Here is a 15,615-nt window from a genome sequence, read left to right as displayed (position 1 = left end):
CATTAGCACCATTACAGATACTTCCCTGTGGTGTACATCATCCTTTATGTCTGCTATCCCTGTGTACTGGGTTATCGCTAGCAGTGCTCTGGCAAAATAATCTGCTGCAGATTCACTATCCTTTTGTTTAATAGTGAAAATTTTACTCCAGTTCACTACCACTGGGAAATATATAGCCAACTGTGTGTTTAGTCACTTTATATTTACCTGGTTATCCTCATCCGTTAAGGGTTCATCCTCCTCCAATGTACAATCCTTAGTAAACTTTTGTACATCAGTATTGGAAGGAAGACAGGCCCTTAACACCACTCACCAATCTTTATTGGTTGGTTCGTGAGCATTACCTAAATCTTTAACAAGTTTCTGGCATTTGGCTAACTCTTTCCTAGGGTCTGGGAAGTATAACATAATGGAATGGAATTCTGCTCTCGTCCAAGGACAGTGCATTTCTACATTCCTGATAGGAACTACACCATCTTTGTCTGGTTTCCCATTGGGAACTTCAATTGTACAGACAGGATGCATACTTACCACCTCACTCTGTTCAGGAATTGCTGGACTTACTGTTTCAGTATTAAGAATGTTCCCTCTCCTACTACGCTCTACACTAGTCTCACCACTTTCAGCTGCTGCCCCTGCTGGTTGAATCACTGCCTTTCCTGGTCTCTGTTGAACATCTAGTAAATTAACAGCATGGGAAATGGCTGAAATTACAATAGGTTCATCATCTTCTACAATTACATTTTCCTTGAGGTGACTTAAAACAGGGTATAGGCACATAACAGAAAATAAGCAAACAACATAGAAGTAAATGTCTGTGGACCCTCCAAGTCCTGGCACCCTAATACTAACCACCACCCCCCTGCCTATCGCCTGGCTAGCCTATCCAGCATCAGGAGTAATGAGTAACAGGTGTGTGAGTTTTAAACCCTTCCTGTGCTGCTGACTTCCTGCTGGCTCTGGGCGACCTGGAAAACAAGGAGTCCCATAACTCCACTTTGAGCTGTGCAGCCCAGAAAACCTGGAATTCCAACCTTCTACTGTAACTGCAGAATGTGCTGGTCTTGTTTTCCTCTCTCTTGGAGTGAGCTTATCCCACCAGAATGTGGGCAATTCAGGTGAGAGACAACCCCTCTCACCACACATGCAGTCGGGTGATTGCTGCTTTCTGCGCATGCGTATGTATCGCAGTGTGCATGCGCGAACCCGCCGCTGCGATGGGAACTGGTATCGCAGTGATTACGCAGACCCATCACAGAGTGATTTGTGGGTGGTGATGAGGGAGTGGTCGGCAGAACGCAGGCCTTCCAGTGCATACAGATGCCGTTGCAGGGGCGTGCATAAATTAGCCACTGCGATGCCGTACCCAGTTTGAGGATTCATAGCATGCTATGAAGTTAGCAATTTCTTAGTAAGGTCAGCGCTTGTGCAAGTGTGCGTGAGACTGTGATTTTACATGATTGTACCGATGGTTTCGTAGTCTTTCTAAACAGTATGTATGTGTGCTAAGTAAAGTGGGCGTCCTTGTGTAGTGCTGCGACGGGCTAGCGATCGCAATGGATTAGCATACCATTGCAGTTGAACTGGGTGTGTAATTGCAGTTGCGATCCATAGTGAATCAAGCCCTCAGTTCCTGAACCTCTCATTAAATATGACATAATGTCCTGGGCTAAATGTATTTTCCATAAGATAAGTTTTATTTCAAAGGCCCATTTGAGTGCCTTCTTTTCTAAATACTATATATATGTGTGTGTGTATGTATGTATATATATATATATATTATATATATATAATATATATATAATGTATTTATTGTGACAGGGTCAGCATAATTCCACTTCCACATGACGTAAATGTGGAATATCCAGATCTCCCAGGTTTGGCAGAGCAAAGGCATTAGGATTGTGTAAATGTCCAGTTCAGGTGTTGCCTCAATCAGTGCCTGGGGAAACTGAGCCTGATGGTGAAATAGTCACCCAGCTTATAGGCCTGGCGGTGACTAGTATTGGGGTTCCCGGACCTGTGAGTCCACTGAAGAAATATTGCTGTATTGGAAGACTTTGTATGACATCTTGCCTGTGAAACTGCCATATCCTTTGTACCTGCCTGTGGTGAGCAATAAAAGCTACTGATGGATTTTACCCGGTCTATGTGATTCTTGTCACAATATATATATATATATATATATTTCTCCTTCATCCACTAGGGGACACTGGAGCCTCAGTACAATGGGGTTTAAAAGTGGGTTAACCGGGAGCTGGCACCTATAAAAAAAATCTGAATTGTAGCTAGCTCATCCCCCTCTATAACCCCCTAGGTCAGTCTAAAATTTGTGCCCTGGGAGCTGGACCTATGCTCCTTAGGGCTCTCTATAACAAAAACATAAATCAATGCATTGAGGATACAGATAGGCAGCTCACTGCCCTTGTCTGTCTGGAATGATGGAGCTGCCGGGGAGACCTCACCACAGCTGCCTGCGGTGTGCGCTGAGGTCTCCTGCTACAGAGACCTCAGTCTCTGGGGAGTCCCTAGACGCACTGCATGCGGTGCACGTCGCGGGCTCCCCCAGCATAAATCCCGCTGCCGGCAGCATCGGCAGCCACAAGGTTAGTGCGTCCTGGTTCTCTGAGTAGCAGGTGAGCCAAGACTTCAGGCGGGTACACATAAAAGTAGCACTGCCAGCGCTGGGAACAGGCGCCATAGCGAAGGGGCAGAGCCTAAGGCAGACTTCTGCTCCTGCCTGCCAGCAGCCCCAGTGCTTCTACAAGGATGCTGGTGGCCATTTTAAGTACACCTGCTGCATGTGGAGACTGCACAACGGCTCTAAAAACAGGCCAGTAACGCAGGTTTTTCTTGCTTGTTAATAGCACCATTATTTAGTGCTGCAAAGGGTACATAGCATATCTCCCTCTGTGCCCCCTTTTCCACTGTGTAGTCTCTGTAGTATCTGTCCCTTCACCTAGTGTGTGTGTGTGTGACAGAGTACTGCAGCATGTCTTCCAAAGGATCCAAAGCTGCACAAAAATCCTTCTCCTGCAAAAAATGTGCAGAGAAGTTCACACATACATATATAATGTATTTATTGTGACACAGGGACAGTCTGACACTCCCTGCTGTGTGACAAGTGTGTTTCTCAGCCTCAGACTGCTGACACACCAACTCAACCTATATGGTCTGAACACATGACATCTGTTATGTCAAAACTGTCTGCAGAGCTCGAAGCAGCTCGCAGAGACAGGGAGGTGATCAGACAGAAATCACCGGAACCAGATTGGGCTCGTTCTTTAGCCAGATCTATGGAGGGACTTACTAAAGTTATGTCCCAGGCCCCTCCTGCAGCCTCGTCGTATAATGTTCCTAATAAGAGACTGATTCAGAATCCCTTATGCTGGGATGATTCAGATGAGGAAGAGGTGTAGGAGCCAGAAGAGGGCGAGGTTCAGGAAGATGTGGTTCAGATTCCTGATGAGTCAGAACCTATATCTCAGGGCGTAGATGCATTAATCACTGCAGTATGCCAGGTCTTACATAGAGAAGACTTAGAGGTGACTACTAAATCTTCTATTTTTGGTAAAAGATTTATACAGGCTGTCACTTTTCCAGCATCAGAGGAGTTGGATGATATCCTACCCTCAGCGTGGAAACACCCTGATAAGAAATTTCAAATTTCAAAGAAACTTTTGTCTTATTATCCATTTACGCCTGAAAGTAGAAAATTATGTGAAACTCCTCCAGCAGTGGACCTCTCAGTGTCCCGTCTTTCTAAAAAGACAGTACTCCCTGTGCCTGGGGCTGTATCCTTAAAAGAATCCTCTGACAGGAAGCTGGAAAACACGTTAAAATCTATATATACAGTGGCAGGAGTATCACTGCATCCAGCGCTGGTTAGCTGTTGGGTAAATAAGGCAGTAGAAGCCTGAGCTACACAACTTACAGAGGGTCTTAAGACCGGAACGCAGACTGAAGATCTCATTCAGCTGGCCGAACAGATTGCAGAATCAGCCACTTTCCTTGGGGAAGCTTCTAAGGACATATGTGGTCTTTCTGCTAGATATTCGGCTTTAGCCATATCAGCTAGGAGAGCTCTTTAACTGTGTCAATGGCAAGCAGATGCAGAGTCTAAGAGAGCAGTAGAGGCTCTTCCCTTTACGGGGGATGTCCTTTTCAGGACGGAGTTAGATAAGTGGATCTCACAAGCTACAGGTGGTAAATCCACTTACCTACCATCTGCTGCTCCTCCCCATAGATGACCTACAACAGGACCTTCCTTTTGTGCCTCTGGAAGGTTTAGAGGACACTCCAGAGGAGCTCTGGCCTTCTCCCGTGGCTCTAGAGGCATGACGCTCTCCCTTCTCATTTGGGGGATCCCAGTGTGGGAGCTCATCTTCTGCACTTCAAAGAAGTGTGGATCAAGTCTTGCCAGGACGCCTGGGTCAGGGACATCATTACTCACATTCTGAAGCTGGCCTTCAGAATACAACCGCCTTCTCATTTTTTCACAACCGGTTTACCTCTAGCATCAGAAAAGCGAGTGGTAATTCTAGAAGCAATACAGAAGCTGTTATTGTGTCAGGTGGTAGTGAATGTTCCGACCCATCAGAGAGGTCAGGGTTTTTATTCCAGCTTGTTTGCGGTGCCCAAGCCGGATGGCTCAATGAGACCCATTATCAACCTCAAGGATCTAAACCCTTATCTTCGAGCCTTCAAGTTCAAGATGGAGTCTCTCCAGTCTGTTATAGCAGAACTCGAAGGACGATTTCCTTGTGTCCCTAGACATAAAGGATGCCTATCTGATGCCCATCTGGCCTCCTCATCAGGCATTTCTTCGAATTTGCGGTCCTAGACTCGCATTTGCAATTTCAGGCCATACCTTTCGGTCTTTCGTCGGCACCAAGAGTGTTCACAAAAGTCATGGCCGTTATGATGGCCCTGCTGCGTCTTCAGGGGGTCGTCATTGTTCCATACTTGGATGATCTCCTGATCAAGGCTCCATCAGTAGCTCGCTTGTTACTGGGCATTCAGTTAACTCAGAGTCTTCTCTTACAACACGGGTGGATTCTAAACTTCCAAAAATCCTCCCTTATTCCGACACAATGCCTGCTATTCCTGGGCATGCTATTGGACACAGTGGAACAAAAGGTATTTCTGCCTCAGGACAAGGTCTCATCCATTCAGCACATGGTGCACTTGATTCTGCGGCATCGCAGAGTGTCTGTACATCTCTGTATCCGCCTTCTAGGGAAGATGGTGGCGACTTTCGAGGCAATTCAATATGCGAGATTTCACGCCTACCCTTTTCAGTTGGACCTTCTTTCCCAGTGGTCAGGATCCCACCTCTTTCTCCACCAGCGAGTCCGCTTGTCTCCCCAAACTCGAAAATCTCTCATTTGGTGGTTGAATCCCTCTCACCTGTTGGCAGGAAGACGGTTTGCAGTGTGGGATTGGATTCTCCTCACCACAGACGCAAGTTTGAGAGGGTGGGGAGCAGTGACCCTGGGGAAACATTTTCAGGGGCACTGGACTCAGCGGGAGGCAGGACTGCCCATAAATGTTCTAGAATTAAGAGCAGTGTTTTATGCTCTCCAGCTGGTGCATCCTCTGTTGCAGGGTCAGGCAATCAGAGTACATTCGGACAATGCCACAGTGGTGGCTTATATAAACAGACAGGATGGCACCAAAAGCAGGGCTGCCATTAGAGAAGCAGAATTCTGCTTTGGGCAGAGGAATTCGCAGTGGCGATCTCTGCAATCTTCAACCCAGGAGTGGAAAATTGGGATGCTGACTACCTCAGTCGGAAGGACATTCATCCGGGGGAATGGTCGTATAGAGGGGGAGGAGCTAGCTACCATTCAGATTTTTTAAAGGTGCCAGCTCCCGGTTAACCCACTTCTATACCCCATTGTACTGAGACTCCAGTGTCCCCTGTGGAATCGGAGAAAGGGATTTATCGGTAAGTACCAGAATCCTAATATTGTACACACACACATTCTATATATATATATATATATATATATATATATATATAGTTATGGATAGATATTTGTTTTTCTACAGCACCACCCCCAGTAGCTCTACCCCCAGTTCCTGACCCTATTTACATGTATTGGCCTATATATATACCAGTATACAGCAAGGAGGCAGGGCTCTGGTTACCAGCAGATGGAGTGGATAATACAGATGGAGGAGATAGGTCAGAGAAAATATATATATCAACAATACTTTCCTGCTTGGCCTTCAAAAAGCTTTTTACTTATTACCAGAGTTGAATAGAATGTAAAAAATACCAAACTTTGTATTATCTCATTTTCTTCTCTGTATTTTGGCCTTTTCCTCTGCCATCTCCGCAGTGGACACTTTGACACAAATGTTGCTGGTGTGCTGCCAGCACTACTCTTACCGGAAGGTAGCTCAAGAGGTAGACTACTATGAAATTATGGCCTAACTGGGAAACAGCAGCAATATAAAATACACTGGGGCAGACTCTGAATGGGACGTAATGCCATCAGACTCGGACTGGGCTGCCATGGAGTTGGGTAATTCCCTGGTGGACCCCATTGGTTTTAGACCATGTCCCTTTTCGGGAGGGGACAGGGTTTAGCGGGCAGCCTGTGAGAGTGCACCAAGCACTACCACATCCAGTACTAGGCACCTCCCAACACCTGCACCTTGTCCCGAGATCCCAACCGCATGCTGCTCTAGAGCAGCAATGAGGGCGGAGCCTAATGCAGGGGGTAGAGCCTAACACCGGGAGCAGTTCTTTGAGGTTTGGGGGTCCCTGCTGCAGTCATCCTAATTATGGGGTTAAATTGTCCATAGCCCCCTCTTTCAAGGGCACCCCAAGCCAGATTTGACTGCCAGCTCCTGCCCTTGTCCTCAGACTCCTACCACGTGTTGCTCTATTTTCGACAGTGAGAGAGCTCTAGAGTTGGTGGATGTGACAGCAGCAGTGGGGCATCTGCCCGAATGTCTGAAGGAGAGCCATGTCTATGGAGAGCACAGCTGACCAGGCACAATAATGGTGAGTACAGGTCTAAATTCACTATCACAAAGGACTTGAGACTTCTGCCACCAGGGGTGAGTAGGAGGTTGTGAGGAACAATTTGTGGTGTAGCCTATGTGCCTGCCAGTAGTAAGATATTGATACTGATATTTTAGTGGCCATTTAAAAGAAACACTATAAATTAGCGTCACATATGGCAAGGATATTACTTAAGATAAAACTAATGGGCTGTTTCTGAGTCGGACGCAGCATCTTTTGCAGTTGCACATCGGTGACTTTATGCTATTGCCATTACAAGTCCTTCCCCTGGTGTACACCTGTGTGTATTAAAGTGCAAGGACAGAGACCCCCATTTAGAGTGTCTCCAGACACTGCAGTCATGTTTGGTGCATCTTAGTGCATAGGATCTTGCACCAGTCCCATAATAGGCGTCGAATCTGTGTGTGAGTATGGGCTCCAATGTGAGTGATTATGTGTCTGTGTACACAACCATTTCAGCGACATACCCGGGACACATCCATAACATGGCCATAAGACGGACCATCTCCATGTATCAAAAAGCAAAAAGCGAGCGCTCGCTCTGAATCAGGGCGTGCGCTTGTTTTTTTAGTTGCGGCCTATTGGCCGCTCGCATAGCTGTGGGTTACCACCCACAGCTTATGCGGGCGGCCATGATGATGGTCGTGATGGTCAAGACCATTGCAACCATCCGGCTTGCGACGAGACCCTTGCGGTAGGGTCTAGTTGCCGCAAGCCCCAGTGGACTTCCTGCACTATTAGAGCAGGAAGTCCACCTACTGACATCACTAGTAATGTCAGCAGGGCACCCACACACGGAGGCGTTCAATCAACATCGACAACTGCCCCTTTTGGATGTGAGCGCCGGAGCGAGTGCTTTTTGCGCTCGCTCCGGGGCTCGTGCACGCACAGTGGGCCACCATCGACACGCTTGCTAGTGGGTCTGAATCAGGCCCTCTGTTTTGTCCGATGTTTCTTCTACAAATGTTGATGTTTCTTCTGCAAATGTTGATGCCAAGAATTTTTCAAATTTTTTCTTGCTGGAAAGAAAAGCATTACATAATTTGTGTCATTATGATGACATAGTCATTCGTCCCTCTGATAAGGGGGGCTCCATTACTATTATGAATAAAAGTGATTATAAATTGGATATTTATCGTCAGCTTGCTGATCCCAATACCTACGAGAAATTAGATATTAATCCCGCTGTTAAATTTAAACGTGAATTAGACTATTTATTGTCTTTTGGGGTACATGAGGGGTTCATATCTAGTGAGACTCAAAAAGCTTTGAATACATCACATCCGATTGTGACTATTTTGTACACCTTACCAAAAGTGCACAAAACACTGCAGAATCCACCCTGCAGACTGATCATTGCCGCTAGGGGTTCGTTATACCATGCAGTGTCTGTGTACTTAGATTGTTTGATCCAGCCTGTATACAAAATGAAAGTTCATATCTGAAAGACACGACCATGTTATTAAATACACTTAATACTCAATCACAATTTAGCATCTCTTAGGTATTGTATCATTGACCATGTCCCCATGTGGATCAGAGGGGGAGACAGGTCACGGAAATTACTTCAACTAGAATCTATATGGATATTTCGTTTGGGCATGATGTCTCCGTTGGGTCTTAATGAAACCTTAGGATTACATGCATTTCTTTAGAGAGGTCTGTTTTAGACATGTGTTAGATTTAAATTAAGGTGTATGGTAATGTTAAAATCTAACGAGTTGTGATTCACACACTGATTTTGTTATTTGGATTAGGAATAGTATGTATAAAAGATCACCTATTTTCGCTGGGTTTTGATTATGCTGCATTGTATCACGGAAGGGTATGAGCTAGTTACAGGATGTTACATGTTTGTTACATTTATATTGTTATTTTGTTACTAAGTTGTTATGCCTAGATGTTGTTTGTAACTCAAACTATTTATCCGTCAGCTGAGCTCTTTTTATCCTTATTGGTGGTGATATTGTGCACTTTAATTAATGCTGTTTGCCTGTGTTGTACACAGACATCCGGCTACGTCACTTGGTGTTTAGTATTTAAGTGGTGCTTTTCATTGTCTGCTTTATCCTGACGAAAGAACAAATAAATGTTCTGAAACGTTGACATATGAACTGGGCTTTGTGGAATCTTTACAAGTCGTTCGAGTGCTGCCTACTTACCTGTTGTCTTTTATTGTGGCCCTGGATTCAGAGCTCCACACGAGGAGGGCACCCTACGCAGCTGTTTGATTTCAGCATAGGATTGCTGACCTTTACAGCAAGTAAACTATATATATATATATGTGTATGTAAGGACCAATTTGTTTTAAAGTAAGTAATATGCATACATTTAATAGGAAATATTCATGCTTATCTCAATGTGACTCTGCTTGGTGGTATGATAAATCAGGAAAAAACCATCATTAAGTTCTCCTTGTACAGTAATGTTTCTCAATATCTCGACTATTACATGCAACCATGCGTTCAACATCAAGACACTCATCTTAAGGATACTACATCTCTCCTTAATAAATTGGAACGTATAGATGATATACTAGACAATACTTGGCTGCTTACCTTGGATATCTCGAGCCTCTACACCAGCATCCCTCACAAGGAGGGCTTATTAGCTACTAAGAAATTATTGGAAATGAACCCCCAATATACTGGCCTGGATTTAGCTCTGTTCCTCCAGTTACTTGAATTGACTTTGACTAGAATTTTTTTCTATTTTAATGGGCAATTCTATCTGCAGCGTACGGGGTGTGCGATGGGTTTGAACATCGCACCCTCGTACGCTAATGCCTACATGTTTGACATTGAGCAAGACCTGTTTTTCAATCGACATATCCGTGACAGAATCATCTTCTATTCCTGCTATATAGATGATATTCTATTACTGTGGAAGGGCAACTATAAAGATTTTAATGAAATGACCCACATTAATAACCTTGATTGTCCTATTAAATTCACATGGTCCATGAGCTTGTAATCTATATCGTTCCTTGATGTTTTGATCTCGCATATTGACAACAAGATTAATACTACCATCTACAGTAAAACAATGGACCGCAACACTTTATTGTTAGCGAACAGTTATCCACCAGCACTGAACAAGGGTTTACCCTTTTCGCAACTGTTGCGAGTCAAAAGAATAACGAATACTGACATTGAAAGTGAAATCAATAGGGCAGCTATGTTGCACAAATTCAAAGCAAGAGGGTATTCAGACAAGATTCTTCGGGATGCAAAACAAAAAGTGGATTTGATTCCCAGAAGCAAAACGCTCACTGATTCCAAACAGGATGCTAGATCAGAAACTGGTTCCGTCTCCTCCGGTTCACATTAACCCTAATGGTTGTGGGGGCCCTTCAGGTGTTGGGGCCCAGGGATGATCACCCCTGTCGCCCCCCCTTAATCCGGCCCTGTAGGTAACTATTATTCAACGGTAGGTGCTTTTGGGATTTAGGTAATTGAGAAAGTTACAGTTTTAAAACTATTACCTCACGAATCCACCATTATAGAGATAGGAAGTATCAACTTGATATGCAGCCTCAGTAGGAGCCTCAATCAGGTGTACTCACTGTGGCTTCACTTGGGCGCACCAAGATGGCAGGTCAGTGCGGGCAGTAGCAGCGGATGGGGTTGGGGGAAGACAGCAGCCGTAAGTTACGCCAGGAACCCAGGGGGGCAGCAGACGTTAGCTGTGGCTGGGACCCTGGGGCATTAGTGGCGGTGGTGGAGCAGGTGGAAGGACTCGGGGGAGGTACTGTAGTAGCAGACAGAATCAGGCTCGGATCTGAAAGATCTGTGATACCTGAATCTGTGTATAAATAAACACAAAAGCACAGATGGGATCAGTGAGACCCGTCTATGCTTCTGTGATTAAAAAACCCAGTGTAAAAAATAAAAAAAATGGAGTGCCCCCTCCCCAAAAACATCAACCACCACCGGGCTATTGAAAACCAATACTGGTTGTGCTAAACACAAGGGACAAATGATGTAGGGGTCCCCCTTAATAAACACAACCAGCACCAGGCTTTTCAGAACCAGTCCCTGGTTGCCAGAATGCAAAGGGACAAATGACGTAGGTTCCCCGTATTCAGTGCAACCAGCACTGGGCTCTGAGCCGGTCCTATTTCAGGAAAACACAGGGGGGGAAATGCATAGGGCCCCCCTGTATTTCCCAGAACCAGCACCGGACTCTTTCTAGCGGGGGAGTAATGCCACATCCAGGGGAGCCCTTTTACTGGGCCCCCCAGCTGAATCATCACCCCTGACCGCTAGTCAGCCCAGTCCGGGGATCCTTGGGGAGCTGAGGACCCCCCAATAAAGAGGTCCCCCTCCTCAGGGCACCCCAGGCCCAAGCTGATAGCCCAGGACTATCCCCAGGTGCTGGGTTGATTATGTAGTGTAGAGCGTATGAAAATATAAATATTGTCTTTTGCAGTACTACAGGTCCCAACAGGCATCCCCGCACACTGGCACTTGGAGAACCACAAGTACCAGCAGGCGGGGCACTAAGGGCCTGCTGGTACTTATAGTACCCCTGCAAAAGAAATATTAAAATAGAACACAGTTTTTAAAATTATTTTATTTAGCTGCACCTTCACCTGGGGGAGCGGCAGCCTTTAAGCTCTTTTTCATGGCTGCTGCTTCCCCAGGACTTCTATGCCGTCTTCACCTGGATGGCAGCGGCCTTTCAGTTCTTTTGCATGGCCGCCACCCATCCAGGGCTTACACGGCGTCTTCTGTCTTCGGCAGCTCTTCTCTGCTGCCTCCCGGCCGATGGACTGTGAGTGGCCAGACCTCGCGCTGGCTGTATATAAGCTAGCCGAGGTGGGCAGGGCAATGACGTCACGAGCCGTGATTGGCTCGTGGCGGCCATCTTTGAATTTCAAAAATGGTGCTGAGGTGCCATTTCTGAAAAGGGTATGCTCGGTTCACACCATTGAAGTCAATGGTGAGAACAGCTCATTGGTTGAGAGGCGGAAGGTTCGCCTCTCTCAGCCAATGAGCGCTCCGCACCAGGATTTCTGAACTGAAATGCGGGGTGGAGCTGTCATTCGGGTAGTAGTGTTCTCTAAGAACACTACTAATGTGCGAGGGTCCGCATTTTTTTATTTTTGCCAAGACCCTTGATTGCTTTGAAGAGGACAGATCCACGCATAGCAGGAGGTGAGTATGGAATTTTTATTACAGGTAATCTATTTGATTGTCTACTGGAGAAGAGGACAGAATGGCTTCAGGGATACATAGGTGAGTATGTGAGATAGTGTGTATGCATGTGTGAGTACATGCGTGTTTGCTTGTATGTTCTAATAAAATTTTACATTTCTATGGTGTGTGTTTTTTTAATATTGCTTTTGCTGTGGAAGTACAGGTACCAGCAGGCCCGTAATGCCCCCATGCTGATACTTGTGGTTTTCCAAGTACCAGCATGCGGGAGAGGCTTGGTGGGAAATGTAGTTCCACAGCAAAATACAATATTTTAACTTTACTTGCACCATACTTTACACAACCAGGCACCCAATGCCCAAGTGGTGCCGGGGATAGCCTCGGGCTATCAGCCTAAGCCCCCTGGAGAGGGGGACCCCTTTATTGGGGGGCCCAGCTCCCCAGGGATCTGCGGCCTGGGCTGACTAGCGGTCGGGGTGATGCTTTGGCTGGGGGCCCGGTGAAAGGGCTCCCCTGGCTGTGGCATCACCCTCCCACTAGAAAGGGTCCGGTGCTGGTTCTGGGAATACAGGGGGCCCTACGCATTTTTTCTGCCTGTATTTCCATAACCAGAGCCAGCTCAGAGCCCAGTGCCGGTTGCGCTGAATATGGGGGACCCCTATGTCATTTGTCACCCATATTTTGGCAACCAGGACTTGCTCGGAAAAGCCTGGTGCTGGTTGTGCTTAATACAGGGACCCCTACGTCATTTGTCACCTGTATTTAGCACAACCAGTACTGGGTATCCAAAGCCCAGTGCTGGATGTTTTTTGGGGGGTGGGGCCACACCATTTTTTACGTTTTTTTTTTTTTCTAAACACAGGCAGCCAGTGCTGGTTGTGCTTAAATGCAGGTGACAAATGACATAGAGGTCCCCCGTATTTAAGCACAACCAGCACCGGGCTAGTCAGAACCAGCCCTGGTTGCCAAAATACGGGGGACAAATGACATAGGGGTCCCCTGGAAGTTGCGCAACCAGCACTGAGCTCTGATCCGGTCCTGGTTCTGGAAATACAGGGGAAAAAAATTAGTAGGGTCCCTCTGTATTCTCCAGAACCAGCACAAGACTATTTCTAATGGGGGGTTGATGCCACAGCCAGGGGAGCTCTTTCACCAGGTCCCCCAGCTGCAGCATCAACCCTGACCGCTAGGTAGCCCAGGCCGGAGATCCCTGAGGAGCTGGGTACAAACCACAAGTACCAGCATGCTGGGCATTAGGGCCCACTGCCACCTGTAGTCCACCTGTAAAAAAAATATAAAAATAACACAACATACTTTAATATTGTAATATTTTATTTTACAGGTCCTCACCTGGGGGATGGCGGCCTTTAAGCTCTTTTACATGGCCGCCACCACCCCAGGGCTTAGGCATCTTTGCCTGGTGGGCGCCAACCCAACAGGGCTTCGATGACTTTGCATGGCAGGCGCCAACCCGGCAGGGCTTCGGCATCTTAACCTAGTGGGCGGCAGCCTGTGTCAGCTCTTTTTCGTGGCCACCACCCACTAGGAATTCTGGTGTCTTCGCCTCGCGGGTGCCAACCTGCCAGGGCTTCGGGACTTTGCCTGGCGGGCACCAACCCTCCAGGGCTTTGGCCACTTCACCTGGCGGGCACCAACCCGCCAGGGCTTCAGCGTTTTCATCTGGCGGATGCCAACCCGCCAGGACTTTGACATCTTCACCTAGTGGGCGGCAGCCTGTGTCAGCTCTTTTTCATGGCCGCTGCCCACTAGGACTGGTGGGCGCCAACACGCCAGGTTCACAGAGAGGTGGCTATAGATGAGGCAGGGGCACAGAGAAGAGGGGGTGCAGGGGTATAGAGGGGGTAGTGGTGGCAGGGGCACAAAGGAGAGGGGGCCATAGATGAGACACAGGCAAAGAAGAGAGGTGCAGGGGTATAGAGGGGTTAGGGGCACAGAGGAAGGGGTGTGTAGAGGTATAAAGCAGCTAATGGGGGCAGGGGCACAGATGAGAGGGGGTGTAGAGGGGGTAGTGGCACAGAAGAAGGGGGCTGGTGGCTTATAGAGGTAGTGGGGGCAGGAGCAGAGGTGGCCATAGATGAGGTGGGCACAGAGGAGAGGGGGTGCTGGGGTATAGAGGGGGTAGTGGGGGCAGGGGCACAGAGGGGTGTGCAGGGGTATAGAGGAGCTAATGGAGGCAGGGACACAGAGGAGAGGTGGTATGGAGGGGGTAGGGGCACAGAGGAGAGGGTGTGTGTGGCCATACGTAAGTATTGGCTACCATGGCACTGAAGGGGTTAACCCCAGTGCTGCAGCACCATTTTTCAAAGAACAAAGGGCTGCTCTGTTCTCCACGCTGGGGGCCGGGAGACTGGCGCCCAGCGCCCCAGGGACACTGCTGGTTCCTCCGTGCTGGCAGCTCACTGTGGCTAGGCAGCGGAGGGCAGGGCTGGATGCCAACCACTGGGGGATGGGAGCTGAGCTCCTGGCACCCCAGCTAAGTGGTATGCGCCGGAGGTCTGTGTCTTGCGATACAGCCGCCCGGGCCACCTCCTGAGACGGCTTGGCTTTGTGCTGGCGACCTTGAGCAGCGCTCCCGGTGCCCCAGGAAGCCGCTGCAGCCGGGACAAGTTTCCCAGACTGCAGGGCTAAGCGCCATATGCAGGGGGGACCGGGCTAGCCGGCTCCCTGCGTGGTGCTGGTTAACTGTGCGCCGATGCTGGGGACCGGGAGCTTAGCTCCCGGCACCCCAGCTCTACAACACAGCGTGGCCGGCAGTTAACCCTTGGTGCGCTGCACCTAGGGGAGAACTGCGATAGGTGCACGCTGGGGATCGGGAGCGCTAGCTCCCGATACCCCAGCACAAAAGAGAGGGGATAAACTGGGAGACCGGAGAAGCCGGCTCCCAGTGTAGCGCGGCAGCAGGGCTGGCCAGGATAGTGGGTACACAGGGGAAGCGGGCTAGCCGGCTCCCTGTGCAGCACTAGATGGTGCGCTGATGCTGGGGTTGCTCCCAGTGCCCCAGCAGCATGGTCGTATAGTGGGAGCAGCACTGCCCATCTCCGGAGGAGACCTCCTGCAGTGCTGCGCGCTACGCGGTCGGTACCTGTACCTCACGCAGATGGATTCCCAGCTGAGGCTTCAGGAAAGATGCCAGGACAGCGCTCTCTGACTGGCTGCATGACCTGTCACCCAGCTGCTGCTGCCTTACTTACTGGTCTGAGCCAACAGTGTTTATGCCCCCTGCTGGAAGCACCTACTGAGCATGCGCAACAAGTTGAAAAGTCCTATCTTTATAATGGCGCATTATTGAGGTAATAGTTTAAAAACTGTAACTTTCTAATTTACCTGAACCCCAAAACCACATTCCCTGGCACAATAGCTACCTAATAAAACAAACCCCAAGTCTAAATTCGCCCC

Source organism: Taudactylus pleione, unplaced genomic scaffold (genome assembly GCF_031769625.1).
Source record: "Taudactylus pleione unplaced genomic scaffold, aTauple2 ptg000313l, whole genome shotgun sequence".
Classification (NCBI taxonomy): domain Eukaryota; kingdom Metazoa; phylum Chordata; class Amphibia; order Anura; family Myobatrachidae; genus Taudactylus; species Taudactylus pleione.
Note: the sequence above shows the minus strand (reverse complement) of the source record.